Raw genomic sequence first — 25,693 nt, 5'->3', positions numbered from 1 at the left:
TTCTAATCAGTTATAATTTCAGTTATATGAGAGTTATATGAGAGTCAAATGTATTTGAATGCGAATGTAAAAATAATTATTGATAAGGTAATACTTCATTGTAATCGTAACGCTTCATAGATACAAGAGTAATTATTATGGTTATTAGCTTCAAAAGAACCAACGTAACGTAATATTTTCATCACAATTTCTTCGAGACATTTCTGATATCTATTTCTAACATCAGGAAGATTTCGGTGTTTTTTTGGATTATAATTAAATGTAATTATCATGTTTTACAACGTGTTTCAAGGTGTAATAGAATGTTTATCAGCGTACAAAAAATACTAATTAGGATAATTATTTTTTTTCTTCATGATATGAGCACGTCATAGATGAAATAATTCAAGGTAATCCATTTGTTTCATCTAACACAATGTACCAATTAATGAATGTATAATTTTCGTTATATTCATCTTTGATTGAAATCAACCAAATAACGGTAGATAGGAATACATTTGTACTTTTTAATATATTTAATACTATTTAGAGAAACTATTGTGGTTATGATGGTAATATCGCACGAGGTCACCTGTGGTATCGTGTTCAATATTTTCACTACAATATGCATAATCTATACGAGTAAAACTGTAATTTCTTCTATGACCCACTTAATATAAAACTGGAGAGACTAAGCTGCTATATCATGCTCTAACTCCAAATCAATAATTTTGATGGATTAAGTATCTCTTTCTATTTATTCCATTCTTTATTAAACATTTAGAAGTGGGGCTCCATCCCAAACTTACTCAAACTCCCAAACTTACTCCCAAAAATTTTTTCGCGCATATATGGCTGTTTTTTGTGTTTCGAAATTTGAAGGTGGGGAAGTCACATAGTTTCCGGCATAACACTCACAACCTTATGCATATTTAATGTCAATAATGATCCAATCATATCGGAATAGACGGTCATCTACAGAAATTGCATATGAGGTTAGGTTAGGCTATGTTAGGTCAATCGTTGAAAGTTTATCGTTAAAAAGTATGTATTTCTTTTATTTAATATTATAGGTTTCAAGCACTTGTCAGTTAATCATATTTATAACTTCGTGGATCTTGATTCCGGTGCATACACCCAAAACGTGGAGCGACTGTGGCATGATGAACGTGTTAGTTTGTCAAAATATGGCCACTGTGATTTTTAAATGGATAATTATATCGCGGCATTTCTGTTTATACCCCGTTATGTTAATCACACTGATTGCTTGAATGCATTAGCTGCAGCGATTCGCGATTTACATATTAAATGTAATTGTTAAACATTTTGTAATTGTTGATAATTCGTATTAGGATATAAAATAAAGAACTTATGGAACAGTAAACTAAAATTATGTTAAAAATTATTTTTTTTCCGATAACCATTTAAAAAAATGTTTCCCTACCTCAACATAACTTAATTTACCCCCTAAAAGGATCTAGAGTGCACCAAAAAATTTTCTGAGTAAGTTTGAGGTGGAGACACACTTTTAAATATATACACATATTTTCACTGATTTTTGTGACAAACATAATTCTTAACACGATTATATTAGTTTGATATGTATGTATCTATGTTACGCTCAAAGACCGAAAACGGCCAGTTGCTGTTTAAAACAGCAACAGCGCATTCTGTGCGCCTTGCGTTTGCCAGAACGGCTGTTCCTAACCTAACCTAACCTAACTTAACCAAACCTATCCTAACATAAAGATCAATGCAATTGCAATGCACAACAATTCCAAAAACAAATAGGTGGATATGCAGAGAAGATTGATTTCAGTAATATACTTTTTTACATTAAAACGACTGTTAATAATTTATATTGACTATAAGGATATGAAACATATATAAAAACGTTGTCATTAAACATTTATGCAAATAATGAGTGTTTCACTATTTTGTTACCAAATGATTATTAATAAGTATAATTTTATTCGGGTTCTGGCTATATCAGAACAGCCACAACGTGTTCTGGCAAACGCAAGGCGCACAGAATGCGTTGTGGTTGTTTTGAATGGTAACTGGCTGTTTTCGGTTTTTACGGTTTACGAAGATGGTCCCAGAAGTACCTGGCCTGACTTTAGACGGCTGTAGTTGCTTGAAAAAAAAACACTGTGTCGGGGACGTTCGTTATATCTTTAGAAATCCAAACCCGCCATGGAATCAGATTTTCCAATAAAAAAATCCCTAGTTGTTTAAAAAAATTATGCATTCCAAGTTTGGATAATGTTTAATAAACAGTTGAGCATATTGCATTGTTTAAAATTGATAACTTGCTGTCATCAGTTTTTGAAATAAGGGCATGTTTTGAGAAAAACCTGAAATATAAATCAAGTTTAATCCAAAGATTCTTTGTAACAAAGTTTTTGCTTTGATAAATATTTTGACAATTTTTTTATTATTTCTCTATGCAATTCAATTAAATATTTTGTTTATTAATTTCATTCTTGAAGATTATGACACAAGAACGATTGAATGATTCATCAAGAACATACCAACCATATAATATATATCTTATCCGAGAGCTGTTGTAATATGACAATGTTGGGCGTTGTAATTTTGTGAGAAAATGTTAAGATAATCTTACGTGGAAAGCAGCTTTGCAATTGATGTTTTTTATTTAAATGGAGTAGTTGAAACAATTGTTGTGTCTGGAGTTAAAAAATATTGCAGCTAAAAGTTCGAAAAAGGGAATATTCAATTTTTATAGCAAAAAAAGTAGAATCAATGAATTCATTTTTACTTCTGTAATATATTGCGATTTGTGGTCATCTTCAAGAATACATTTCTTAAAAACTATTTTGCTCTTTCTCATTAATCCGGATAATTAAGGTCACTTTTTATTTGTGAAAAAATGTTTATAAGGTACAGAATAAGACACAAAATAGGTGACAATTCTACTGACTGATATCCGAACTTACCCAAGAGCATTGAAATGTACAAAATTTGCAAATTGTCTGGTGAATAGATTTAGTATCTGTAGCTTCCAATGATAATATATTGACTAGATGTTTATACTCAAAAGACTGAGTTCCACTGCCGAACCACAACGAACAAACATTATTTAGAGTGTGTTCTCTTTTTTCTAATATAAATATTTTAGCAAGAATATGAGAAGAGATGATAAAGAGCTTGATGTTTCTGATGGTTCATGCCATGAAATCAGATTAAGCTCACAATGTTTTAACAACAATTATTTTTCACCTTAAATCCTGCCTACAATGAACAGATGATGGCTACTCCATTGTCCTAAAAACCAAGAACAGTGTTTTCGAGCATATCATGAGGTCTTCGATTTTAACCTCAAGCTTAAGGCATTTTCGAAATCAACTTTTAATATCAACGATCAATAATTTTCCTGTTCCTTTCTCGAAAGCTTCTATATTTTCATTCTATCATATTTTACTAACCTTGTCTGTCGGTCAAATAATTTCGTCTTTCTCTACATAAAGTGCTCTTTTAATATTGAAAAATCATTGCAACGAAATTTTCTTTACTTTTTTTAATCTCAAACAGCTAATATTTTTTCTATATCTCATATCATGATCACCTAATGAGAGTTTAATTTGTTAAATTAAAGATGGACAAATATCGATCTACTCACAAAGGTTCCGTTGCTTTTCAATTAGCTTGTAAAAGCGGAAAGAAACAAATGTTTTGTCGTACACACTCATTCTTAACGATCTAATATTGTCTTGTTCCGCAAAACCCAAAAAAGGAAGGTTATTCGTTCATCCCATCGTCCTTTTCTCTATTAAATTTTTGCCTCACGCAATTAGTTTTCCAGAAAACCTTTATGTCTAATTATACTGAGGGCAAATTTCTTCTGGTAGCCGGCGAAATTTATTAGCAGTCTCCGGTAGTGGACACAAAACACGCGTTTCATAAGTGCAGACAACGGTCGTTGAGAATGTGATGTAATGGAAAAATACCGAAAGTTGGAGAATTGCGAGGAGAACAGCGGTGGTATACAAGCTGGTGATATTAAATTTTCCAACCTTCTGCGTTTGTAATGTATTGGCGTTGGGGAGAATGATGGTTTTTGTTGTAAAGAACGATATGTTAAGATTCTCGTCTTAAGTTATAAGTCGCGTATGCAATGTTCGTGATAAGTTGATAAGTAATTTTGAAATGTGAAGAATCTCTTCTCAATAATTCCGTTATATAATATTAGATATTTTAGATTAAGAATTATCATTGAAACAAACCTAACCTAACCTTGCGCTAAATTCAGCTGAATAATCTGGTCAACCAAATTATTAAACTATTTTTCTCTCTATTAAAAAAGTATCTCGTTAGATATATTAGAAACTAGGTGCCTAAAATCCATCCGCGAAATAATAACTGTCGAAATTGCTACATCCCAGGATATCGAACGAACTTTAATAATGATACCACCCAACTTATTCATTTACGCAATAAGTAAACGAAAATTCACACATTGTTGGAGATTAACCTGAAAACAGCAGAAAGGAATTAACTCTGAGTCTAGTTCTGTCGTCGTTTTTCCTCTACCATTACCATGAAACGTATCCTCATCTGTCCACAAAATTCGTGAAAGTATTTCAGGATCGTCCTGTATCATATATACTTGCTGTTGTTTGAAGAATGGGGAGATCATTTATATTTTACGCTTTAATTCCCTGGTAAACTAATATAACATTTTCAAATAATGAAGGAAATTCAATTTAACATACCTCATCAGCCTACTAGACGTTTGAAGAAAAAGTCTCCCCGTTTTTAATTTCAAATTTTCATATACTCCCTCTAAGGGAGTACCTGAAATTCTAAAAATAATTTTGACGTGTTATTTGGGGCCACTTTTGTTATATTATTTTCCCTGAAGCTCCAATATAATCCGTTCCTGAGATATGGATGACACCTGTACTTAGTTGCTTACCCAGTATAGTTCCTCTAATATCAATTGCAGAAGGCAGTTATGCGAGGATCAATCAATATTAATTAAAAAATGAAAAATAATGTTCACTCTTCGCATATAATTCGGTAAATATCTAACAAACCGTCAGTCCACGTAGTGGGTATGAATTAAATAATGAAGATTTAGATACCCAAACACATCAATTTATTTAAATTGTATTCGTATCATAATAAGAATTTTAGAATTAATTAGAGTAAATAAATTTTCCATTTATCGGGTAGTGACGAAAGGGGTTGCTGAGGATCATTCACAGAACCGAAAAAATGAAATTAGTTGCCAAAGCTACACAAGATTTTATACGTAGGACAATTTATAGTTTATATAAGGAGAACGGGGTTGCAAGTAATACAGTAAAAGGTAGCAGATTATTCAGAATACAATTATACCAGCTTAGAAACATTGTATCAAGTTTTATCGGAGTGTTATTTTAAACACAGAAAACTTAATAAATGGAATAACCGAATCGTCAAGAATAGTTTGATGGCGACAAGGTTATCTGCGTCAGATAATAGACTACCGAAGTTCTATTAGACGAATGGGGTACAATAAGGGCTCAGTTCAAGTCTGGTACCCTGTTTAAACCAAACTTCCTCACAGGCAGGTACATTTCACTCGTCTATTTACGTTTTATAATTGAAAATTCAGTTGTAACAAGTTAACGGGGTATAAATAAGTCTTATAAGTAAGACTACAATTAAGTGCATCTTCACTTCTGCGAAGGGTCCTCATAAGTAATGCTAATGCATGTTTACAATCATCTGTACACACAATATAAAAGATTATTATTGTTTGTAACATCAAATAACTTGAGTTTGATTCAAGTATAAATTACCTGCTGAAGCTGCGTAATCATGGTATTGTACATCCCGAATTTTTCTTGACAAATATCATTCTTACGACAAAATTGAACATAACCTATAGCTTTGTCGCCGTAACTCTCACGTGATGCTCTACAATTGATGCAATAATTTATTATATTTAATATAACGGAGATTAAATACTTGAATATAATCATTTATAATATTTTTTTTAACAAACTTACCTTGATGCCTTGGGACTTCGAACTTCAGCAGTATTGAACCGAACGTCATTTTTGAAAAAGTTTGTTATCAAAAATATATCAACATCAGGAATATTGTCAGATTTTGCCTTTATAAATCCTTTGTCACACATAGCTAATCTAAATTAACAAAATAATTATTTTTCAGCAGTAAATATTATTGTTAAGTCACGTGTTATAGCCGTAAACACTATACTGTTATGAAATGGCTTCAACATTATGACGTCACAACTATAATGACCAGTCGTGACGCATTCATAGTCACGTGATTTATTTTAAATTTCATCAATTGTTTATAATTAATTGAAAAAAATTTTCTCAAGTTTTTCGTATAAAATGTCAATATTATTAATAATAAAGTTGTAAAATACATAAAAAAATTAATAATTTTAAAAAATCCCAATTAATAAAGATTCGATTGCTTTTTAACAAATACTTTCTCGCATGAGTTACATATTTTTAAAAGTATTTACAAAAATAATAAATTTATAAAATGAGGTATCTACGCTAGATCAAACAAAATTGTCAGCAAGAGTTTTTATAATCTGCAATTGATATTGGAAGAACTACACAATTTCTTAATCCATGAAATATTGCAGTGTTTATCTCATTACTAATTAATTCTCATTTATTTCTATCCTTGAGCACAAACAATGAGCTTCATATATTGTGGCATTATAAACATTTAATTTTTCATAGCAAGTAACAATTTATTAATAAAATTATTAAATGCATTATTGAAATTATGCTAGTATTACTGGATCACTAAGTAAGCTGATTAAATCATGTATTATAATATTATTCCAACTCAAACTTAATGATTTCAAGGTATTGAAATGTATTATGTAGCAGTTACATTACATAAAACACATTTGAAAAAAAATGTCTTCCATTAGTGACTTCATGCTGCAAATCGATGATATCGCCTTCAGACAATTGGTTAATTGAACTAAACCATTATTGGGTATTGAGTGACTGTTAAATGCATTAGAAAATAAATATTAGTTGTTAGTTATAACTTCATTAGGTTGATTGCTGTTACAATCAGTATACAAAATAACTTCGAATTTGGTTTATCTTACTTATTTATTTGTAAAAACTCATTGTTAGTTTGTATATGAAGGACGGCGGTACCTATTGAAAAAATGAATTAAAATATGATACAAGATTTGTTATTGAAAAATAGGTATTGAAAACTAACAACATATTTTGAATATTAAAATGTATGGAAAACGGTTCAATTTGGTAATGGGAACTATTTTTACATTAATTAGATGAAGCTTTTTCTCTCTAAATTATCGATAATTATTAATAACCTCCTGGCAGTTTTTGACGAAATTCTAAAGATAATCCTCAATCGTTTGTGTTGAATGTTTTACGTTACAATACAAAATTTCAAACCGTTTCCTGTTCCCAATCTATTCACAAAAAGAAGTGTACTTAAACTTATTTACGTCGCCAAGCTTGGTATAAAAAAATCGCACCGGCGCGAGTGAAACGGAAGGTAAAAAACAGACAAATGAAATAAAATGAATCCGAAGCGATTCATCAGGTTATTCTCGAAAACCCGCAAATAGCACGCAGACAAGACCTGCAGAGAGAGCCAAAGTGTGAGCTTAACAAAACTGAAAATGAACAAAACAAAGACATGATCACATTGGTTGATGCAAATTTAACTACACGCCAGGGATTGATATGAAGCCCCTTAAATTAGAAAAAGGGTGGCCGGAAACAATACGCTCCTAACAAACTTTTAAAAAGATAATTTCCTTTCAGCAGCAACCATATTGCGAGTAGACTCCACTCAAATTTTAATTTGAATGAACTGGGCTATAAATCTACTGTTAGAAATATAATGCGGCATGCCGGGCTGGCGATTTCAACATCAGCTAAATTTACATCGTTATTGCTTTTAAAATTTAGTGCCGAGGAGTTGCAACTACTTTAATTTTTTATTCGTAAGTACACATGAGACATGGGGTCATCGTTTTCATAGGGATTTTCCTTTGCAAATGAGAATATTCTTTTCCTTATTTCTTCCAAGGGGCTTCATTTAATTTATTTGGATACCTACTTTGTAAATAGATTTATTGCAACGAATTGTTTAACTTAAGAAATATATATTTTACTTTTCGAGCGAATTTATCGGGCTCTAAATGTTTGTTTGCTACCGTTTCTACTTCTTGTTATATTTGCTATGTAAACTCTGTTAGGGCTTGAAACATCTGCGTTAAGAATGATGCGTTCGTTTATTGATTTTATTTTCTTTGCATTCGAATTCTAAAAACAAAAATATATCTCATAAAATATATGTCTGTATTATGAATTAAAAGAGCAACTCTTTCGTAATTTGAGTGTTCTAATATTTCTTTAATTTCATAGTTCATGAGTCTTTAATAGTCGTTATCCTCTTTTCTCACTTAATTCGAGAATCCGTAAATTTTTCTAATCAATTTTAATCTATAATTTTTTTTATTTCTTAGACCTTTTGATATGCTTATGCTTCTAAATGTTCTTGATTTTAGGTCTCTTTTGTTTTAAAATTAGTTTTTTCCAACAATTTTCGTATTTATATTAATCAATAGATCACCAATTATGAACATCAAAATCAAAATAAAAATTCATTTTTTCCTACTCCTAACATCTCAAATATGTAGCAATAATTAATTATTTTTAGCTTTATTAGAATTTACAAAATAGAGCTCTATGAATTTTGTTTAAATTATTTAGGTCTGTTTTATCATTCATAGTTTTCTGGTTCTCATGAATGTGAACCATTTCCAAAGAAGTAATATTATATATCTAGTCCCTTGTACTAATTGGGACGTTTTCTACATAGGGCAAACCTCTCAGTATTTAGAAAATAGACTAAAAGGTCATCAATACGATAAAAAAATAGAACTGCATTAACGAACCATGAAATATCAAAAAAACATAAATTCAATTATAAGTATTCAAAAATTCTTGGAACGGACTTTGATACACGAAAAAGATAATTTTTATAAATGTTTCACATTTATAAAAGCAAAATAGCTATAAATGATAAAAAAGACATGGGCAATTCAAGAAAAATTTATAGCTCTATGTTGTAAATTCCAATAAAACTACAAATAATTTAAAGATTGTACATATTTGAGATATGAGGACTAGGAAAAAATAAATTTCTATTTTGATTTTATTCTTAATTTAAGGTTCGTGATGTAGGTGATCTATTGATTAATATAAATACGCAAATTATCAGGGTCAATACCATATTTTGACTTAAACAAAAGTCGAAACGTCAATTTTCATCTCTCTTTCAAGAATTATTAAAAAAAACTAATTTTAAAACCTAAGAGAGACCTAAAATCAAGAACATTTAGAAGCATTTCCCTTTATATAGATATCCTTAGGTCGTCCACATTTATTACTCTTATTGTTGGTTTTATCGCCATTTTAAATTTGTTGCTCGACTTATTGACTGGCTCTGCCTGATGTTTTCATATATTTATTATAAGCCCAATACATGCCTGAATAATTTTTGTTGCTAAATATTGTTTTCGTGTACTTGAAGGCTTAAACTATTACAAACCTGAATTCATCTATCTGTACTGTTTTTGTTTGGTAAACTTCCTTTTCTTTATCTTCCCTATATTGTATCTTTTTCTGATTATCCCCATTCCTTTGTTGCAGCCCTTTTAGTTATTGTTTTCCAATGTTTCTTCACAACATAGTTAGTTCATCAACAAATACTATTGCTCCATTTAATTTATTAATTATTATTCTTTCATACATTTCTACTTATATCTACTTATTAGGCCATTGTCATTTACAAAAACTTATTTTAGGAAATGTTTGATACCTATACTAATCAATAATTACATTATGTGCTTCACTATGAAATAGGAATTTGTTTTTGTTATGTGGAAATAAAATTCTATGAAATAGTGGTGGCATTTTTTGAATCATTTTCCAATAAGATTATTGAACCAACTATATATTCAGTTTTTTGATCAGTTTCCTTTAACAAAACGTGAAATTTGTATATAGGTCTTGTACGTACATAATAGTTACGTGACAAATTGAGGTGTTCCAGCAAAAATTTCGAAAAATTTAATATTTAATAATTAATCGCGAATTTATTTCTATAGAAGTTAGCACGAACCTATCAAATAACTTAAGCATATTCTAATTCAAAATATACTTTTTCTAAAATTTCAGATTTGATATGTTTCTCGACCAAATAAAGTTAATATTGGCAATAAATTATTAAATAGTTATGATGTAGATCCGAAAATCTTATACCCATTTTCATATCGTCAAATCCACATATCACAACTTGAACATTTTTCACATCCAATATGTATCAGAAATTGAACAATGGGCTATTTTTACTCACTTGAGAGACAAATTCTGGGGGTTTTATCTCATTTTTCTACCCTCGTCTTCCCCAACAAAGATAGATTACTCCGCCATTCTTGCAATTTCCCTGTCGTATCTAAGGCGATAAATCTTCGGTGATATATCACCATTTGGTGACTTAGGGTGAGTATACGCGGCGATCGTAGCGCCATAGGGCGGAGGAATTCCGAATAAAGAAATACGATCATATCAAAATCTCGTAGACCGAAGCGAGTTTATACCTCAATTTGAATTTGAATTGCATATTCAGCTTCGTTTTCAAATAAAAAAAAAATTCAAATATAATATATATATATCTGTGAAACCGAAAAAAGTTTATACTAGTGATATTATTATTAATATCATAGAATATATGAAATGCAATCTTGTAAAATTGATTTAATTTGTTTCTCAATTACTTGCAGTGGCTCAACCGTATTAATCTAAAATAATGTAAATGCATTTGAATTTCTAAGTGATAATATTAGGTGATTGATAGTACTGTCACTAAAAAATATTGCAAATGGAAATAAGATGTTGGAAGATAATACTCATGAAATTATTGAAATCCAAATATATGAAGATGTAATGTCAAACATTCATCTCTTTCATTACGTCAGCTGAATCAATTGAATTCGCCTACAATTAAAATTATTTTTCTAAAAATGTACGTTAGATGTAAAAGCGTAAAAAATGTGTATTTATACAAATAATATGCTTATATAAATTAATAAGAGTGAGATTTTTCAAATTAAAACAGAATAATAGAAATAAAAAATAGTGATGAGCACAACTGGCCTTTGGGTTTGGGTCTTGCAGAAAAAGCAACATTATATTACATTGAAGTAAGGCAGGATTCGTATTTGTTTAATGCTGATAAATAGCTCACTCGTATTTAAAAATCAAACGAATATTTGGGTATATTCAAACTTAATATTTCTATCATTATGTCATAGTAGATTAAACTTAGGTACAAGATTTAGCACCAGAAACAAAAATATAATTGAAACAATGAACTCCAATCGAAGAACGTGCTTAGAGTTTAATAATTTTGTATAAATATACGTAAATAGAACAGAATTTTACTCTCCCAATAAATCGTCCTCGTACACACATAGGACAACAGAGGTAAAACTTTTGGAAAGCTCAACATTTGAGGAACCTATCGCAATTAGTAAATGCAAACGTATTCAGCTGCAGTTTCATCTCGGGCTCCATCTGCATCACCTATATGTGGACAACATCACATAGTAATAAAATTATCAAAGCGAAGAATTAAATGTAGAGGTAAATACTATAAGCGTTATTAGAAGACAAAAAAATAGATTTAATAAGTTACTCGAAGTTAACAGATGTATATGGAATAGGACATAACATTAGACAAAAGAGAGTAAATAAATTATTTACTGAACACCTTAGTATTATAAAAGAGAATCAGACAACATATCAGGTTAGTATTTAGATGATAAATGTCGTATAAAATAAAGAAAAATGGAGACGTTATCATAAAAAAAGATTAATACATTGGAAGAAATGAAATAGTTATTTTAGATTGGAATTTGTATTCAATTGATGAATATTATTACACCGACAAAAATATAAGATAATTTCAATCAGTATTTATTCAGAATCAAAATTGATATGGTTGATTTGAAATTTCAAGTTAAATCAATAATTTGACTAACTGTATTTTTCAATGGCAAAACAGGTTTATTGAATTAAAACAAACCCGCAGAAGAACATTGCAATGCCGCGAATTGTGAACCCAACCTTGAATGCAATAGTTGTGAAGATATTTGTTGATTTCCATCGACCATCGTCCTGTATTTATGCCAACCAGCTGGTTGTTCGCTTATACAGTGAAAAAAAAATGGGACGCGGATATGAAATAGAAGTCAAGGACTACCACATTACGTTAAGTGAGTGTCTGAGATTGCCATTGTTATTCTTCAATCGTTTTGTAACAAATTTTATGGAGTTCTCGAAAGATTCAAGTAGTAAATGCTCGATACTGTATGAATATTTACATTGATTTTAATCGTGATTCAAATTATTTGAGAGATAATTTTATGAAAATTTAATTTGTTCCAATATCATTCAATAGAATATTTGATTCAAATTTTAATAAAAATGGATCGAACCATTACTTAAATTTCTTTAATTTAGTATTTCTTAGACCTTTTCAAATGTTTATATTTCTAAATTTCTTGATTTTTCGAGTCTCTTATTTAAAATTATTTTTTTATATTTTTGAAGGCAGGTAATAATTTGACGTTTCGACTACATTGCAGTCTTTTTAAAATATGATTTGACACTAACAATTTGTGTATATGTATATGAATCATTGAATCACTTACATCATGAATATCAAAATAAATGAACTAAACATAAAACTGTTTTCCTTCCCATATGTACAAGGACTTTCTCAACAACAATCGAATTATCTCAATAAATGTGATATTAGTGTAAGTCATAATACATAATTCAAATATTTCACTAAACTTAAATCTAAAACACCCAAAAACAAAAGAAGTAATATTATAAATCAAGTGCCTTGTACTGATTGTGACGATGTCTACATGGGGCAGACATCTCAGTATTTCGAACATAGACTAAACGATCATCAAGACGATAAAAATAAAACTGCATCAACGAACCACTAAATATTGAAAAAACATAAATTCATTCATAAAGATTCAAAAATTCGTTGAAGAGTATCAAATACACGAAAAAGAGAATTTTTAGAAATGGTTCACATTCATGGGAACGAGAAAGCTATCAATGTTAGATTGCTGTTAAATTCTTGTTATAAAATATTCCTGTTTTGATTTTATTTTTATTTTGAGATTCATGATGTAAGTAATCTAATGATTAATATAAATATGCAAATTGTCAGTGTCAAATATTATTTTAATGAAGATTGAAACGTCAAATTTCACCAGTCTTCAAAAATAAAAATAAAAAAAACTAATTTCAATTCAGAGAGATCTTAAATTAAGACGATTAAGAAATATAAAAATATTACATATGTTTTTGAAAAAGTATTCAGCACGAAAATGAATAGGAAAGTTTCATATTAATGCATTCAATGAATATTTCTAACAAAAGACAGGTTACTATATTTTATCCTTTCCTAGTTTTGAGGATGTGTCCTGATGAATTCGTTCCCTAATGAATATGTGTAATAAATATCGAGACCCTCCAGAATTGTGGTTTCGAGATATTCCATTTAAGAAGTAGCTACCGATTAATACTTGTATTTTTAATTTAGTTCAGCGATTTATTTCAGTTGGGGTGTTGAAATAACTATAGTCCTTCCATTAGACTTAATTTATCAATTTATACAATGGATTTTGTTCATTCAGAGAAAAGATAAGTCATTATATAAACTGTTGCAATTTAAATGAGTAAAATCAACACATCAAATATTTTGTTTTGCAACTAAGAAATTTTTCTTAGGGGAAAAGTCCAACAAGAGAGATATGACTCGAAACCAAACTACACGACTTTACACTGAAGTTTTACTTCCATATTTGAGTTTTACTTCAGCTTTTGCATAAAAACGTTGAAGTTCTTGAATGAATAGCGAAAATACTTTGTTTCATGCAAATGTTGCAACCGTAATTTCTTATTATGACGTTGATGAATGCCTTCTTGAAGTTTATATGACATTAAATATTCATTGTTATACGGAAAAATTGTAAAATTTAAGTTACAAAATGAATGAACTATCTTTTAATATCTCAGTTTCGGAGAAAAACGGCTTCTTCTTAATGCTTCTATATTTCACTCCTAAACAATGTTGTCCAGCAGGCTAACTGTAAGTAATAAAATATAATTCTCATGTCAAAAGTCATAGTATGTTCACTTTAAGTCACAAAATAAAGTTGACTGCGTAGCTAGAAAGTTTCTAGTCTGATTTTCATGAAATTTTTGTTGATAGGTATTGATGCTGTTACACAGATTACATTTATTATGATCATCTTATTTAGCTGAGTATTACAAACCAGTTTTTCAATTTAAATATGCTTGAAATCGAGAACATTGACGGTGCAACAATGTTTTACTTTCATTAGAATCTAGACGAATAAATGTCAATTTTTAATTCAAAGAGAAAAAACCTACAAATCTTCTGCTTCTTATGAACTTCAGTTATTCGCTGTTCAAATACTCGTCATGATCACTTGCGTTATTTTCATTCTTTCACAAAATTTTAATCAGCAATTAAACATAAGAAGTGATGTTGCAGACATTAAGTAACTTGTAATTTTTATCCTATTCTCAAAACAACAGTGTAGCATATGACATTCCTTTACACGATACAACCAAAGGTATCGATAATTTCAAGATAGAGGGTCTGCCAGTCTTCCAGGGACTCAACAAATATTCCTATATTATTACATATTTGCTGGAGCCAAAGCTACCGTAAAAATATTAATTCGACTTGCAGGACTCTATAAACAAAAAATTATCAAATGTTCTTTGGTACATTTTTTTGTTCACCAAAAGGTACCTGTGTGAAAAATCTTTACGTCAAATTGCAATAAAAGTATTTATTAAAATAGCTTATATTATTACAAAACTTCATGATTTTTATATGAGGATTACTACAACCTTTCCTCTCTCTGCGCAAAGAGGTTTTTATTTTCCTTTAAGTTATTTATAATTGGAAATTAACATTTCCAGCAAACTTGTTATTTCACTAATTCAATTCAATTCAAAATTGGATTTAACAATGAAATTATGCTAGGCAAGTCTTCACCAGCAAAAAATGGGTTTCTATTTTTTCCAGTAGTTGAAATGATGGATTTAATTTAATACATTGAAAGAAATAATAACATTTCAAAAACTGATTGAGTGACCTCTGAGCCAATAGAATTTTAGTAAATATTCAACCAAGCATTTTTTTTTCAAAGCATAGATACTAAGTAGTAAAAAAAATTGAAAAGCTACGCTTGTTAGATTTCAGTTTGATAATTCCTTCTTAATTTCGTCTTTCTATTTTTTGTGATTATTTTTGATATCATATATTCTTAAAAAAATTCAACTCCATTCTTTGCGGGTGATGATAATTAGTACGTCGTCATTCCATTAAAACGATTAAATATATTATAGAAGAAAACATAAATCCAATGTTCAACACTTTATTTTCTCACATACATAGTGAAGAAACCACATGTATCAATACTAACCCCTACATTTCGAATTGAAGATATATTAACCTTTTTTGAATCGAGAAAAAAATAGTATTGGTTGATTAAATTTTATCTAACATATAAGAATTGTGGTAATTAAGAAATTAACCGCTGAAGTGGCTTGGAGCATTTTCATATAAATAATTCATTCTATGGAGATAAATAGCTCACAAGTAAATGTATGCTCTAACGTTAAGAAGCAGAATCGGAGTTAGCTCTAATACAATAAGTCGATGAAAATTTTTACAATAACGTTATTTGTTTTCAAGACATTGAACTTAAATTTCTTTATTTCCGCTGTGTATAAAATTTATTTTCGTTTGCTAAATCGGTATATAGAAGTTGGATGCAACTAATACTGGTCAATTACCTAAATGTCGCAAATAGAAACTATTTTTCAATCTTTTAACTTTGTTTTAGGAGAAATTATAACAATACAATTCTTTCTATTAAGATACAATAGTCCACATGTAACCTTCATTTCATAGTTTTCTAAGAACTGCAAATATTCGCATAGACCGCATGGTTCAGATATTGTGATCTCAGTATCTTATGCAGTTGACACAGGATAGAGACAAGTGCAAATAAAATCTTCACACCCCACCTCAAACAACTAGTCTCTTAATAGCAGTTGGTTCATTCATGGTAATATGAGGGTGTATATTGTGTAAATTCTAGAAACAAGAAGAGCTAGATTTGATAACACTGCATTTTCAAACACCATTATCCAGCAAACGTTAGAAATATTATGATATATCTACCTACTAGAAGAACCGTTCACCAACACAAACAATGACGAAGTTATGTACCTGGTTTTGTTTGGTATTATTAGTGAAAGTAAGTTACAAGACGATGATGCATCGCCTCACACTGCACAACAGAATTTTTGCATTTTTATGTGAAAATGATACAATAGTCGTTGAACATTCTTCCATATTTACCTGATTTGTAATTTCTTATTATTTTGTAAGCTAAGGTTCATTTCGCACCAAGCCAGTCTAGTCCATTCGCGTCCAGTCAAGTCGAACGCTTTTGATTTGGAAATATTAACTTACCATTAAAACAAAGAGAATGTGTAAATCTGGTTTAATACTAAGCGCGTCCCGCTTAGATTTACACATTAAAATAATAACAAAGAAACATTTACGTGGTCTCCGTTTTATATCAGAATAAGATAGATGAAGCAATTCATCAATTTTTTTAGCAAATTCGGGCTTCAAGTTTCAAATTGTGAAAACTGTGGTTAATAAAGAGCGCCGATGTATGTGTAGATCACGTTAAGTAAATAAAAATCATTTTTCTACGACTATTAGTACTCTGTATAAATAAATATTGTAGTAGCACTAACTTTCTGTTATTTCTTCCTATGATTTCTACTTGTTATATGTGTTAAACCTAGATATAAAATTTTTCTTCCCTCATTCGTATTATCAATATATCGAAGATATTGCTTCAATCACGAATACTATACTGCGAGATACATTTGCTATTGGTTATATTATGTATTATTTATTTCTTAATCGTCAAATCATAGGAAAACTTCCTCTAAGATTGATTCTCTGATATATTTTACTGAATAAAATCGTATGTCCTGCCCTGTAAATAACTGCTTAGAAATGTTTGGTATTCAAATTCAAACCAGTTTGGAAAAATTGTCTGCCCAATTATTTTCTATGCTTCTTTTCGAGAAGCTAATTTAGAATTCAAACTTGATAATTAGTATATACTCTTATATATTCAAAATCTAACATTTTTTGTTCAACTTGTGTCAATGCATTAATTTATGATAGGATAATTTTCACGGTTTGTCAGATAAAAATGAAATAGTTTTAAGTGAATATTTGTCGGTCCTTCTTAAAAAGATACCAAAAAGTTTTTCTGATTAATATAAGTTGAATTCACCTGAAAAAGAAACCAATCACGTCACGAAAGGCTGCTGCCGAATTTATTGAAATTAGTGTCAACCAATACTTGATACCACATAAGAATGCAACTTAACCATTAGATAAAAATGGTAATTGTTACATCCTATCTATACTTTAAGAAAATAAGACAATGAAACGAATCCCACTGGCTTTGTTGTACTATCAGTATAACGAGCTCAAAAGGTTTGAATTCAGGTAAAGAGGGTGTGGTTTTCTGTAGTAACGACGTTTTTGTATACAGCGGAAGATTTTCCTTCACAATTCATCACAATTCACAATTTGCATTTGATTCACTGAAGAACTTCACTCCAAGAAGAATAGAACTGTTTACTTGGTATGGTTAGGAATATTGTGCAAAAACAATTGAATAAATACAAGATCGTTTAATTGTTCTTTTACTGGATAATTCATATTCAAACTGAGATATGGTTTTGTGTGCGATATCTCTGATATAAAAATATTGTAGCAACTGAAATGTGGAAATTTAAAGATTCACTGAACCAAAGTAGTTGAGTTAAGCGGAGTAGGTAAAGGGGAGGTAACAGCTGCGGTTGTATTATTACAATGAAGGCTATTTGGCTGATGAACAAGTTCCCCAAGTTACAGGAAAACCGCAAGGAACCTTTAACACCAACCTTCTTAATTGTGATATTCTTAATGGAACGATTTGTGGAAAGGGGAACATCCTTCAATTAGTTTGAGTTGAAATGAGCGTTAACGTGATTGTACTAACCGAGTTATTTTTCCAAAAAATGAGTGAAAAATGTAAGTTGTGCGGATAGAAATCCATTGTTGATTTTTTTATTATACATATGACATACATACGACAAGTCATTGAATATTAACGGGCCGAACAATTGTACAAACAGTGGAATAAGTTTCGTTATTTGCATCTTTAATTGGTATTGTCACAAACAAGTTCCCAAAATGAGTACTTATGCCGGCCCTGTCCAGCTACAATGGTTTTCTAAAATCGAAGAATTCGTGCGGCGCTTTCCATCTGCTTTTTTATAAATAGCGGACGAGAATTTGATGAACTTTTTATTATAGAAGAAGGTTTATTACAGTATTTCTTTTAAATAATTTCTAGGAAAGTCTATTTATTTATTTATTTCTTGTGTTTCTTTTTGTTCTAGAACTTTGTTGAATTTTATTTGTAGTATATAAATAAGTTTCTTAGATAATATTAAATGGAAAGTCTTAGTGAAAAGAATGACTTAGTAGAACTAATCGTAGAAATTGTTTAAGTGATATTTATGAGTAAATAATTATAAGTTAGATGTATTTATTGTATAGTATATAAATATATCAAGAACGTAAGAGATATTTTTATTAATTTACCCCACAAATAGAAATAATAATTGTAAATAAATACAAAGATCGTTACAGTATTAATCTCCAACGAATCAACCCTTTTTGATTGATTCCAAGATCTCAATGTGCCTACTTGGAATTTCACCGAAGAAATGAAAGTTGTAGCAAAAAATATTGAAGTGGTTAAAATAAAAATAAATGATGATATATCCACAGTAAATTTGCCAATCGACTAATGCCAATAGAATGAATACGACTAAACTGAATATAGTTGCATAGAAAACCAAAACTAATATTATAAATAGCAAACAATAAGTTGTATAAGATGATGTATAAGATGACTTTAGACTAACCAAGTATAGGGAACTTCTGGAAAATAAAGAGCAAAATGCTCCTGAAAATATTTATCACAAAAAATTCTACGAGTTATAACCATCGAGATGTCAATAGAATAGGTTATGGTTCTAAATTGGAAACCTAGAGAGCAGAAGCCCTCTTTAAAAATAACGTGAATAGAACATCAGGAAGCTAGAGTTGCCAAAAGAACAAACGGCTAATACTACGTAACGTCCCAACCCAATTATTTAAAAGCATACAATTTCGGAAATGTAATGTGAACAAAGATTTGAAACATCTGGATACAATTACTCATAATAATATGTAATGCTTGGTATACTGCATTAAAATATAGAATTAGAACACATATAAAATATGAAAATCACAGAGCACGTCTAACACTGGATGATTTAATTCAGTGGATAACACGAGCAGCAAATGACAAGCCTATATAAAAAATTTAGAGTGAAAAAATTAAACGGAAGGACTGGATGGATTAGTTAGGAAATAATGGAATTTTCAGTTAATACTAGGCAAAACTGGCAACCCTATTACTAGAAAAACAGAGTTCTCTCACAAAAATAAATATTATTTATACAATAACTTTAAGAACAATAAAACATCAAAAAGACAGTTATATACCTACTAAAATAGCTTCTGAAGTTATATTTCAAAATGACACAAACGTTGATTAATTCTAATATATAACACATCTCTTTTGATATAATTGAATACTATTTCCAAATCTAGAAGTTAAGTTACTATGAAAAGGATAATATATACTAAGACGATTTAACTGAAAATTAGTTACAGCTTAATGACGTAATTCTTATACCGTGTGAACGAGGAACGGAACCTTTTGTCGTCCTGCATATTGAAAAGAGCATTCGTATATAGGAAAATTTTTATTGAAGGAAATAATTGTGAACTTATACCTGTAATTTCTTCTGGTTAGGAAAACAGTTTTTTCAAACGATACATATTTTTTTAGAAGAGATTGATTACCATTTTACATCCTGTTTATGAATATCCTTCCAATAAAAAATGGAATCATAACATAGGTCTAACTAGCTTTTCAATAACTTTGGAATTACTTAAAAAATAATTATAAAATCGAATGAAAAACTCATCTCAAAGCAGTTCTTTTGGGAAATCTTCGTGATTTGACTGAATTTCCACAGAAGAAAATGTAGGGCTACTATACAGTGACTGCGGGACATGCAGTGTAAGTATCGTCAACAATTATGTTGAATGACGTCGAACTACATATTATATAATTATAAACTGCCTAATTCAATGATATTAATAATAAATAATTTGTATTTAATAATATTTCGGAATAATTTATCACCAACGACGAATGATCTGGAAATCGTGGCAGATAAAACATCACTTAGAATGTTCACAGATGGAATCGCTAAAGAAAAACCATCCCTAAATAATGATGAAACCTAGGAAATGCCTCAGGTTGATGCATCGAAAAAGTTTAACTTCGAGAAAAAATTTACCTCAATCCTAAGCTGTAGAAGTAAGTGGGATCAAAACACCATACATGGAATGAACAGAAAAATCATTTAATGGTATACGGATGGATCTAAAGCAGCAAAAACAGAACTGGAGTAGGAGTGTAAGGATCCAGAACAAAACAACCTGGAAGCCGGAGCAACAGACCAAGCATTTTTCGAGTAGAAATTTATGCAATTGAAAAATTTGTCCAGTTCAATCTAAAGAGGAACTATCGCAGATCATAATCCTATTTGATAACAAAGGAGCCATTGAAAGTTTAAGCTTCAGTATTATAAAATACAAACTCTGTAAACACTGGGCTCCCCAATATCGCAGCAAGGGATACAATAGATCATTTGGGTAGCAGTGTATTTGATACGTCAATAGATTCATACATACCAGAGAACAAAAAAAACTGTGTTTTAATTGGAAGGAAGTATTTTTAGTTTTTAATAGAAAATCAGTGACACTTTAATCACCGCATCAATCAAAGCAGAAAATGAAGATTTTGCTGATCATTTTTTTCAACTATTGGTTTAAGTATGATCATAATTTGTTGCAAACGGAACAACTAGCATCTCCAAATGTCACAAGAGAGCTTATCCGTTCGAAAAAAAAAACATTCTTTATCATGATGTAACAGTACTACTTTGACGAGGATTAATTTTACGCGATTTATGTTTGTATCTACCCTAAGTATTTGTTGTCTGTTTTTGTGAGGTATTTTGAGATAAAATTCTCATATAATAAAATAATAATATTCGCGGCAGTCATGCTATTCCTGTGAACCAAGAATGATGTTGACCCTCCAACAGCTTCAATATAAATTGATAACCATATATTATAAAATTATGGATTAAACCCTCAAATTATTTGAGAGAGAATTTGTAATGTATCTTCTTGTACATTTAACCATTCAGTTCCACAACAACCTTAAATTACTTAATAAAAATAATAGTGGTGTATAAAATAACACCCTTGAGCATTCAGAAGTGTGATAATCGCTTCTACATAACTGCGAAGAGCAAGTTTTTAGGTATATGATGATACATTTCGCATTTAGTTCCAACTTATTTAAGCAACAAAAATTTCTTTATACTGGAAATATTTTCACATAAGTGACTAACCCGTTATTTATATCGTCAGTAATATATTTTAAACTACATAGTGACTTTAAATTATAACAGGGATAAGCGATGTAACTTGATGTAATAAAAGAACAAAAAAAGCTGCAGGTGGGAAATAGCGGCTTTTAAAGAAATTTGTTATATAAGCTGTTATCTAAAATCTATAAAATCCGACGACACCTGCTTAATAACTTCATCTTAAAGGAATATATTTTGAGTCTTGTTCATGCAAGGATATGAAAAGTAGTTAATCAGAAGAGAAGAAATATTGTTGGATATATTTTTTTCTCATTTTTTGCATAATTATAGTGTTAATCCACTTTACAAAAACGTGCGTGTTTTGAAGTTTACAGGGCAATACCACTAAACCAAGGAACGTGAAGAAATGCTGCTGAAGTTCTGGATGACAGCAAGGTTGCATTTCCAAAGATATCTCAAACAAGCTCCTTATTGCTCTAATACTCTTGTAATTATCGCAGGCGTTGTCCATCCTATTTTATATTTGATTTGATCAATTGTTATAATGGTACTTTCCATATATTTCATTCAATAAGATCCAAATATATTGAATCTAACAAATTAACTGGAACAATTTTTGTTATTATGATATGAGAAGATGTGGTTTGTACTTGAATTTTGGGACCACAATGATAAATAACACAAACCGCATGTAACTGATTCGATTATTGTGAAACATCAGCATCATATGAACTATAAGAGTTCTTGAGATAACTTATCAATTAATTCATTTGATTTTAATTGATAATGAAATGAATTGATTTGGTGAAATTTGTTATGATAGATATTTAAGCAATTATTACTTCTACCCTATGTTGAAAATCTATTCATTTCATGAATTGATATCGTAAAAATATTCTATTTCAACAAAACAATACTATAAGTAAAGATGTGTAGACAAAAAATCTATAGAATATGTTTTCTAACTTTTGATTTCTGTTCTCTTTGTTACTTGTTAGAACATTTGGACTATATTTTGTTTATTTAGAATGTTGCTCATTATTTCTTATCGATTTGGAATTTTCTGCCTAATTTTTGTAAACTGATTCTCAGTTTTTCGTGAACCGCTGTAACCAAAGCTTCCCTCCTCTTTTTTGCATTTTTTTGGCTTTTCTCATTCTTAAGTGATTAACCGTAAATGATTTCTTCAGATCTTGATTTTGTTCATGAAAGTTAAAATTAATTATTTAGCAGAGACGTAATGTTTATATTTAGGACATTTGACAACTGCCTAATTACGAGAAACGATAAATAACAATCTCTGTCAACGCCTACTTTACTTACTAAGCTGTCTAAAAATGTACTGATATTTTGTCCCCACACCCTAATTCAGTAAGTGAACATCTATTAGTTGTATAGACTTCGGCGAGATAATTAAAGTGAACCCCTCTCTTTTTTCGGCGCCACCTCGGTCCAAGAACAAGCAATTCTCTTGATGCTCGCCATTATCTTCAGATGCCAATAAATACCTGCTCTCCACTTGACTAGAATATTTGAAAAAGATAAAGAAAATCTTTTTTGAGTTTAAATTATTTTTAATATACAATGAGCTAACATAAGTATTTACAAATTTTTAAAAAAATTAATTTTCTGAATAATTATGAAGGCGAATGATATTTAGGTATTTTATTTATGAAACCTGCGTCCTGACTCGGTTTCCCATGTAACTTATCACCGACTGTTGATTGATATCGTGAATAAAATCTGAAGTGTGAACAAAATCATGATTATTGACGTTCCCAAAAAACTGTCAATATTGCAGTACTACTACATCGTAATCTGAAAATAAATTATATAATCATGAATTTCTATTTTTCTCGGTGAACAAAAAGTAATCGGCAATTCTGTCAACTAGCTTTATGATAACGGTTACCCGAAATCAAAGGTTCCGACTGAAGCTTTCTTGCTTGTACTAGTATTAATTCTGTGGCTAAAGATGCAGCTACAGTTACTAAAATGTTCATTATGAAATTGAGAAGACCTTATCTCAAAAACTGTGATCTATTGCGAAATAGTCATCCATATTTTCGTTCTCACAATGTTTGGGCTATGAAAACTACATTGACTTTATATTTTGACTTGTACAAACATTTTTCAGCTAAACGTTCCCTAATAAACGGAAAGAGATGATGAGACATTTTGAACACCTAGGACCATTAATTAACTAGTTATTTGTTGTAGTTGTTAATTGTTATATTTGGTCCACTCAATTATTTGTTTTCGTTGTTAGTAATATTAGAGACAAATTTTCACAGTTTAAAATTTTCTTAAGCTATCTCGGAATAGAAAGATGCGGTTTTCACTTTACATTTATGCTTGTTATTTTAAAAAGAAATCACAATACTTAAAATATATGCAACAAAACCCTACCAATAAAAAAATTCAATTCAATCATCCATTTATATTGAGCTTCACTTTTAAACTATAATTCTTGGACTTAGCCATAATAGTATCCACTTTATCCTTTCATATGTCGAAGGCTTTCATCCATGTTTTTACAGCTCCTCTATATTTGGGCATTTCATACTCCTTTCAATTTTTTCCAACCTTTGTTGGCTTATTTACGTTTTTATATTTGTTGCTTCCTAGTTCCAATAACCAATTTTTATTTATTATTTCATTTTTTTTATTCGTTAATTTCCGATTTATACCTACTATACCTTTTAAAGCTTGTAGATCGCTTTTATTTATTTTTTCTCTTTCACTCTGAATATGAACTTTAAACTCTAAGAAAAAATTTTTATGAAAGCCTACATTTTCTCGAGTATGTCAAACAATATTTTAAAAAAATGAATACTTCGATGAATTACATATATAAAAATAATACTAATAATGGATAGTTTAATATTTCATAAACATGTTTGTTGACAACATGCAACACATTATTTTCGGTACAATACCTACCAACCATCCTCTTTACATATCTACCTAACAAAAGCATTTAACATCCTCTAGGCAATTGGCCGAGCTTCCCCCTCCCAAATTTCTGTCGGCTCACCCCTAATGGTCCTGAGAGATTTAAACTTATCTCTCAATGCCACCAATCCCCCACTTAAATACGATAGGTCCGATCAGTTCTGAGTGGTAAACCTGAAACAATTTAAAATTATGAATTAGTTGATAGCTGATTCCCTTCTTAGAGCAGTTCATAATTGTTTTATGAGTTTTGAAATGATTTTTTTTAAAGCGCGTCTTCACTCTATGGTGCTATTAAGTTGTTTTTGATTTTGGTTCTTTTGTTTTTTAGTGTTGTTTGTGACGGTGTTTGGTTATGTTTAACGATTGCTGACATACCTCTGTGGATTATAGAAGTGAGTAATACATTTAATTTTATTATAATTATCAATTTTTATAGACTTAAATTGAAGTACTCATCATATAATAAGTGTTTTTGAAATTAGATTACTACGTTTTTAATAACATGAAATGGAATTAGTTATAGAAAAATATTTAGATCGATTCGAAATATCATTTACCTATGTCTTATACAAATATTTTATATTGATTATTTTGGATGTAACAGTATAGGAATGAGTGCAATTGATTTGAAGATATCAGAATAAACCGCATGAATGAGTGTTGACATCTTAATTCGATTATATGAGATTAAGGTAGGGCTCGAAAACGTAGAAGCTGATAAAGAATACTTGAAATATCATTGATTGAAATGACTTGAAGTATTAGCAAAAATCTATTTACGTTTAGCAACTTTCATCCAGCTTCAATAATAGTGTAATTTATATCAAATGCATATTTATTAAGAATAAATCAGATTTTAATAAATGATTTATACTATCTGTAAGGTGTAAAATTCAATGTGTATGTATATTTATCATATATTGTCAATATAAATGATGTATGAGTGACCTCAAACT

At 29.8% G+C, this 25,693-nt stretch overlaps 1 protein-coding gene across 1 annotated transcript in view; it reads left to right on the top strand.

Annotated features, from left to right (window-relative positions):
• The window catches only part of LOC130443129 (homeotic protein antennapedia-like), a 442,038-nt gene that overhangs the window by 101,669 nt on the left and 314,676 nt on the right, over positions 1–25,693 (top strand). Inside the window, exon 2 of the mRNA XM_056777609.1 lies at positions 25,066–25,129. The gene's annotated coding sequence lies outside the window, so the exon portion shown is untranslated. The remainder of the gene's footprint in view (positions 1–25,065; positions 25,130–25,693) is intronic.

Source organism: Diorhabda sublineata, chromosome 4 (genome assembly GCF_026230105.1).
Source record: "Diorhabda sublineata isolate icDioSubl1.1 chromosome 4, icDioSubl1.1, whole genome shotgun sequence".
Classification (NCBI taxonomy): domain Eukaryota; kingdom Metazoa; phylum Arthropoda; class Insecta; order Coleoptera; family Chrysomelidae; genus Diorhabda; species Diorhabda sublineata.
Note: the sequence above shows the minus strand (reverse complement) of the source record. Positions and strands in the feature narration are given on the sequence as shown.